General features: G+C 44.0%; 1 protein-coding gene across 3 annotated transcripts in view; it reads right to left on the minus strand.

Annotated features, from left to right (window-relative positions):
• The window catches only part of LYST (lysosomal trafficking regulator), a 175,658-nt gene extending 173,952 nt beyond the window's left edge, over positions 1 to 1,706 (minus strand). For 2 of the 3 annotated variants that reach the window (XM_055588766.1, XM_055588781.1), the window contains exon 1: positions 1,552 to 1,689. The gene's annotated coding sequence lies outside the window, so the exon portion shown is untranslated. Of the gene's footprint in view, positions 1 to 1,551 lie in introns of all 3 variants that reach the window. The other variant, XM_055588773.1, reaches the window with a different exon arrangement.
• Between the last annotated feature and the right edge of the window lie 5,127 nt (positions 1,707 to 6,833).

A 6,833-nucleotide genomic window follows, 5' to 3' on the forward strand; every position in this document is an offset into this window, starting at 1 on the left:
AGCAGAAATTAGCACAACATTGTAAATCAACTATACTTTGGTAAAACAAAATAAAACTGCAAGTCTCTACCTCATCCATGCTTTTTCTCTATAGTACTTAACACCATCAGACAAAGAACATATTTTATTATCTGCGATCCCCTACTAATGCAAACTCCCTGCTGGAGAGGATATTTATCTGTTTAGAAAACTGGTACACAGTAGGTACTCAAAAATATTTACTATATTCACATATAATCTTATAGCTTACAAATTCACTTTAATGTAAATTAAATTATATAGTAACTCATTTCCTCCCTATGCTCCCTCATTCTCCAAATTTTCCAACCTTTGTAGTAACAACGTGGATGACAACAAAGAGCTGTCAGAAAAAAAAAATGTTGCTGGCTACTTGCAAAGCTCTTTAAAACAGATCCCCCATATTAATTAACTACATTTATAAGATGAAAGCACAAAGTCAACATCTTTATTAGCATAAGGTTCCTGGGTGTGGAAGTTTAAAGTAACAGAGAAGAATAGCCAAGGATCATCAGGAAGAAAAGACCAATTCAAGTTTGTGCAATCTGCTAAACAAATCCCAAGGAAAGTGCAAGCTGAATTCAATATTCAAGGAAACATTCTGGTCTGAATTCAACACCAAAGTATTAAACACGAGATTCAACTCTCTTAAAATGTTGTATCTGCTTAAAACAACCTCATCAACTACCAAGTGCTATCGCTGGGTGTGTATGGTTGTTTTGTTTTGTTTAACCCAGTAAGACCCAGAGCTAGGAAGCGTTTTTTAAAGCCTCTAAAGCTTACCCCCTCCGCCACCAAGTAAACAACTGGCTTCCACACTGTGGTGCTGGGGTCTCCCTGGGTTATTTCCCATACAGAAAATTACACAGTTATAATCCCACCAGAGGCCAACCCGCACCTCAGACAAGACGCCAATGATGCCCGGGACAGACGGCAGATGTCTCAGAGGATCCTCTAAAGAGTCTCTCGCCCGGGCATAGGGCTTTACAGGCAGGGAAAAAAAGGCAGAGGGCTGAGGCGCAGAGATGACAGGTGGGCGAACACCCGCGGGGCAAGATCTTCCAGCGCGACCCGCAGGGTGGTGGCGCCGAAACTGTCAACTCCAGCCGTCAACCTGCCGGTGTGGGCCCGGCCCGGGTGCAAGTTGTGCCGGGGCACAGGATAACAAATGCAATCAAGACCGCAGCAAGTCGCCGCCAGCCTGCCTGACCTCCGCCCTCTGAGCGCCGGGAAATAAAGTTAGTGGCCGCTGGCCGCCGCAAAGGTCCAGAGAAGCCGGGCAGAGCTCGCGCCCGCGGCTCAGGTGCTGTCAAAGGCTGCCCGGGCGCGGCGGGGAGACGTCCCGGAGCCCCAGAGCCGGAAAGAAGCCTCGGGCCGGCGCGTCGAGGCCGAGTCCCCCGCGCCCTCAGCCCTGCCACCGCGACCCCCAGCCGAGGCTGACTGCCACCCCCAACCGCCTTCCCTCCAGGCCACCGATAGGATCCGGGACCCCCAACAGCGGCCGGCATGCCCGGGCCCGGCGGCCGCCTTTACCTGCTCTCTGGCCGCCAATGACGCGCGTTCCTCCTCACCGGGAGAATCCCGAGTCGACGCCGCTGACGCCGCCGCCACCGCCACCACAAATTCCCTACCCCCCGCCCCCTCAGGTAACCCAGGAAACCGGGTACACCACCCCCTCCCTCCCCCCGTCCGGCCCCAGACTCGCTCCTGCGCTTGCGCACTTGCCCGCCTCACGCGTCCCGAGCCCCGCCCCTCGCCGGTAAGGCAGCGCCAGCGTCGCAGGCGTAACGCGTGGAGGCTGGAGCCAATGAGGAAGAGAAGAAGGCGGGCCGAGCTCTCGGGGTGGGGCCGGGGCCCGGGCTTTCTCCTCGCGGCGGGGTGGCTGGTCCCGCGTCCTCGCTCTTTCAGGGCTTTGCGAGGCGGGTTGCGTCACACCCTAGGGAGAGCCTGCTCCGTTTGAAAAGCACCAAGTCCATGCGTAGCGTCCTCTCCCTCCGTTCAACATAGATAATCATACTGTGCCCCTTCTCTGGGTCCGGAGGATGGGAGAAGAAATATGAGAAGGGGTTGGGAGAGAGAGAAAGGGTTACCCACGAGGAACTCTGCCCTTCCTCCGGGGCCTGGAAAAAATAAACATTTTGCAAAGGTTACTGTAGGCTTATTACAAAAACGTAAAGAGGTTTACGAAGCTACTTTAGAATTAAGTGCAAAGGTGTATGTTTAACCCTCTTCACACACAGGCAGTGTGCACTGTCAAAGTTATGTGTCTTAGAATAGCAGTGCCTCCAGAGAGTGGGAACCATAGGTTAAATACAAGGATATTTTAGCTTCATCACTGACTGTCAGGTCCAGCATATGGCTGACAGGCTACTGATGCCGTAGTTTGGCATCACCACCTAGTCACTGCGGCTGGCCTTGCGGTGGAATGTCTAAGACACTGGAAAAGAACCTGAGCTTTGAGGCTTCAAAGTCTAGGGTTCAAGTCCTACCTAATACAAGGTACAGCTGACCCTTGAACAAGAGGAAAGCTATTAGGGGCACTGGCCCGCTACTAGTTAAAAATCCTGCCTATAGCTTTATAATCATTACTCCATCTATGGATTCAACCAACTTCAGATGGTGTAGTACTGTATTACAGTGGACTGGTGCCCTTTCAAACCCGTTGTTCAAAGGTCAACTGTATAAGCAATGGTTTACTAATTGAAATGAGCTGGTTTAGAATCAACCACTTTACATGGGAATCTAGAAATAATTCAGGATATTATATCCCAAGGCTGTATACCAAATGCAACTTCCATCTGATCCAGTGACTAACCAAGTAAATAGGTGCCCAGTGATGTGGTTTGAAGGGGCTCTTGGGGAAATCCCAGACTTTACAATCTTCTCACTGACTTCTAAAGTTCAACCATTGACAATTCACCCACCTCCTCCCACAATCTTTTAAAACTGGACTACTCCAGGGATGGGCAATGCATGAAATCTCCAGCAAGTTAGTGAAAGAAATGCTATTTACTTAACAAATATATAGTGACACCTACTTGTGTTGGTACTGTGTGCTAAGTGCCTAAGATACTTTGGGGAATTTCCCTGAATTCAGAGGAAGAGGAAGCCAAATGACCTACTTCACTGTTTGAACCTACTCTTATTTATACACCAACTTTCACACACTGATCTCAAAAACACCCCCTTTTTTTTTCTTTAATGGCCAAAAGAGATCAGAAGTGTTAAGTAACAAGCTAGTTTCTGTTTCTCAAATGGGAAATAATAGACAGTCATGATTTTGTTAAAGGCAAAGAGAACAAAACAGACTTTATATGACAATGGTACACAATTGGCCCTCAAAGTATTATTTTCTTGTAAAAGGCACAAGGTAATGTCTTTTGTGACTATTCTTTTCTCTTTATATCTGAGTTTTAAAGTATTTTAACCATAGTATTAACTCTGTATAAGAGTATCTTAGAACATAGATGTTAAATATACATATTAGATAAAACTTATTTAAAATATTTCAGATGAACACACAAAATAATGTGTAATCAAGCACATGCAATAGAAGGAAGAATAAAGACAAGTGACAGATATCTAGAAGGAAGCCCTACTTATGCATTTATCACATGCTGGAAAACTTCATAAGTGGGCAGTATTCCAGATAATTTGACTCTAAAATTAGTTTCTAAAGGGAGATTCTAAAATCAAGGTTTTAAAAGATGCAGTTAATGTATATGTGCATAATTTCACAGCCAAGTCACCAAAATATGTTAAAATAATCATTTTGTGGCTACATGCATATGTAAATCGGACCATGTCACATTTCTGCACAAAACCCTGTAGTGGCTCCCCATTTCACTCGGGTAAAACCAAAGTCCTTACAATGGCTTGCAGAATTCTGCACCAACTGGATCCCCATAACTTCATCTCTTCCTACTCTGCCATCCTGCAGGCACACTGGCCTCTTTACTATTTACCAACCACTCTAGATACATTCCTGTCCTAAGGCCTTGGCAGTGGCTGTTCCCTCTGCTTGAAATGCTTTTTCTCCAGAGAGCCACATAGATAACTCCCTTATCTCCTTCCTTTCTTTGCTCACATTTCATCATCTCAATGAAATTTACCTCAACACTGCCATTAAGCCTCAACAAGAGGGGACTCTGCCCATACTTAAGTCTCCCTCATATCACAAATACCATTGATTCCCACTCCCTGTACCAAATTCATAGGTTGGAGCCTTAACACATATGTGACTCAGTGTGGAGACAGAACCTTAAAGGAGGTAATTAAGGTTAAAGTAGGTCATAAGGGTGGAGCCCTCATCCAGTGGAACTAGTATCCTTATGAGAAGGGGAAGAGTCACCAGAATTTTCCACACAGGCATACAGGAAAGGCTGTGTGAGAACATAGTGGAACTATGGCCATCTGCAAACCAGGAAGAGAGGTCTCACGAAAACGAACTCTGCTCGAACCTTGATCTGGAACTTCTATCCACAAGAATGATGAGAAAATAAATTTCTGTTGTTTAAGACACCTAGGTTTCAGTATTTCGTTATGGCAACCCTAGAACTTATGAAATGTTATCATAAGAAATCCATGTTTGCTATCCATTTCTATTCAAACGTCAAGAGCCCAGGGAATCAGCGCAGATTAAAAATTCACAAGAACCCTCATGGTAGCTCATTCAGAAGACCAGAAAAACAAAGGAAGAGTTCAAGGTATCAGCAAGTTCACAGAACAGAATATTACTTGACCAATTCAAAAGTTGGACCAGTCAGGTTCAATGTGAGGAACAGGTAAAGATTTATATGTGTTTCACTGCCTACTCAAAAGAACCCTGTGCTACCTAAGAAGATTCTGAATTTACATTCTTTCAGTAATCTCATACATGCCATTAGTTTCGACCATCAAAAAATATCCCTAATTCTACCTATCACCACAAACAGAATTCACTAGTGGGACTGTAATTAACACTGAGGCATTATTTCAGGTCATCATTCAATTACTGAGTCTTTTCGGTGTACTTGTGATGTCTGAGGCTTTGAGATGCAGAGATAGATGAAAGACATTCCACTATGGAGAACAATATGGAAGTTCCTTAAAAAACAAAAATAGAGTTACGATATTATCCAACAATCCCACTCCTGGACATACATCTGGTGAAAACTATAATTTGAAAAGATACATGCATGCCAATATTCATAGCATGATATGGAAGCAATCTAAATGTCTATTGATAGATGAATGGATAAGGAAGATACGTGTATATATAGATGTGTGTGTGTACATACACACACACACACAATGGAATATTACTCAGCCATAAAAATAATGAAGTGCTATTAAATTTTTATCCTAAGGATCCCCAGGGATCCCGGGGGCACTGTGGAGGGACATCCAACCCCATCCCTGGGATCAGAAAAGACTTCCCAGAAAATCTGACTCTAGACTTGAGACTTAAAAGCCTCAGTTGACTTCAGGCAGGCCAATTTTCTCTAACTGATTTTAGTGCTCCTGTGTGCATGCTAAGTCGCTTCAGTCATGTCTGACTCTGAGCAACCCTATATGGACTGTAGCCTCCAACTGCCCATGGGACTCTGCAGGCAAGAATATTGGAATGGGTTGCCATTTCCTTCTCCAGGGGATCTTTCCAACCCAGGGATCGAATCTGAGTCTCTTAAATCTCCTGCATTGGTAAGTGAGCTCTTTACCACTAGCGCCACCTGAGAAGCCCTAGTCTAGGATAAAATTTTTAAAATGAGACCAATATAGTGAGTTTTTCCACAAAGTCAACTTTATTCAATTCAAAAGATTGTCCTCTATTCTGAAACTATGCCCTTCCTACTTTTTGGAATTCAAATAACCTTTCTTTATGATATGGCAATTAGAGCCTGACATATGTTTAATGGCCTTTCTTGACCTTAATCGGCAATAAAAAGTTGGGAAGCTGATGGGTCCCTGAAAGAGTTTATTGTTTTGTCATTAGTATGGTTATTACTTTTGCTTTTTCGTAGCAGTCTCTAAAATCCATATGTCCAGAAACCGAAACAGGCCTGCAGGATGTTCTAAGCTCATGCTCCCCCACGGACCAGCAGCATCAGCATGTGAAAAGTCCAGAGCCTAGGGCCATGCCCCCAACTCACTGAGTCATACCTGGCATTTCAACAAGATCCTCAGATGACTTCTATGCCCACTAAAGTTTAAGAAGTACTTGTCCTGGAGGAGAAAGAACATATGTAAAATCTGGTGAGAGGGCAGACACAGAGAACAGACTTGTGGTTGCCAAGAGGGGGTGAGGTAGAGATGAATTGGGAGTTTGGCGTTAGTAGATGCAAACTATTATAAATAGAATGGATGAACAACAAGGTCCTACCATATAGCACAGGGAAATATATACAATATTCTGAGATAAATCATAATGGAAAAGAATATGAAAAAGAATGCATATCTATGTATAACTGAATCACTTTGCTATACAGTAGAAATTAACACAACACTGTAAATCAACTATACTTCAATTAAAAAAAAACTGGTGAGAGAGATAACAGGGCTTGAAGATCCTTTTTAAAATAGAGTAAAGGCCACATTTCAGGAATGTTGACGGTGATGCTAGGAAGGTGGGTGGGTGGAAGATTACTAATATATCCCTTTGCTCCAACTGTATGCAGGTCAAGAAGCAACAGTTGGAACCAGACATGGAACAATGGACGGATTCAAAATTGGGAAATGAGTATGTCAAGCCTGTATATTGTCGCTCTGTTTATTTAACTTACATGAAGAGTACATCATGTGAAATCCTGGGCTGGATGAAGCACAAGCTGGAATCA

Source organism: Bubalus kerabau, chromosome 1 (genome assembly GCF_029407905.1).
Source record: "Bubalus kerabau isolate K-KA32 ecotype Philippines breed swamp buffalo chromosome 1, PCC_UOA_SB_1v2, whole genome shotgun sequence".
In the NCBI taxonomy this organism is placed as follows: Eukaryota; Metazoa; Chordata; class Mammalia; order Artiodactyla; family Bovidae; genus Bubalus; species Bubalus kerabau.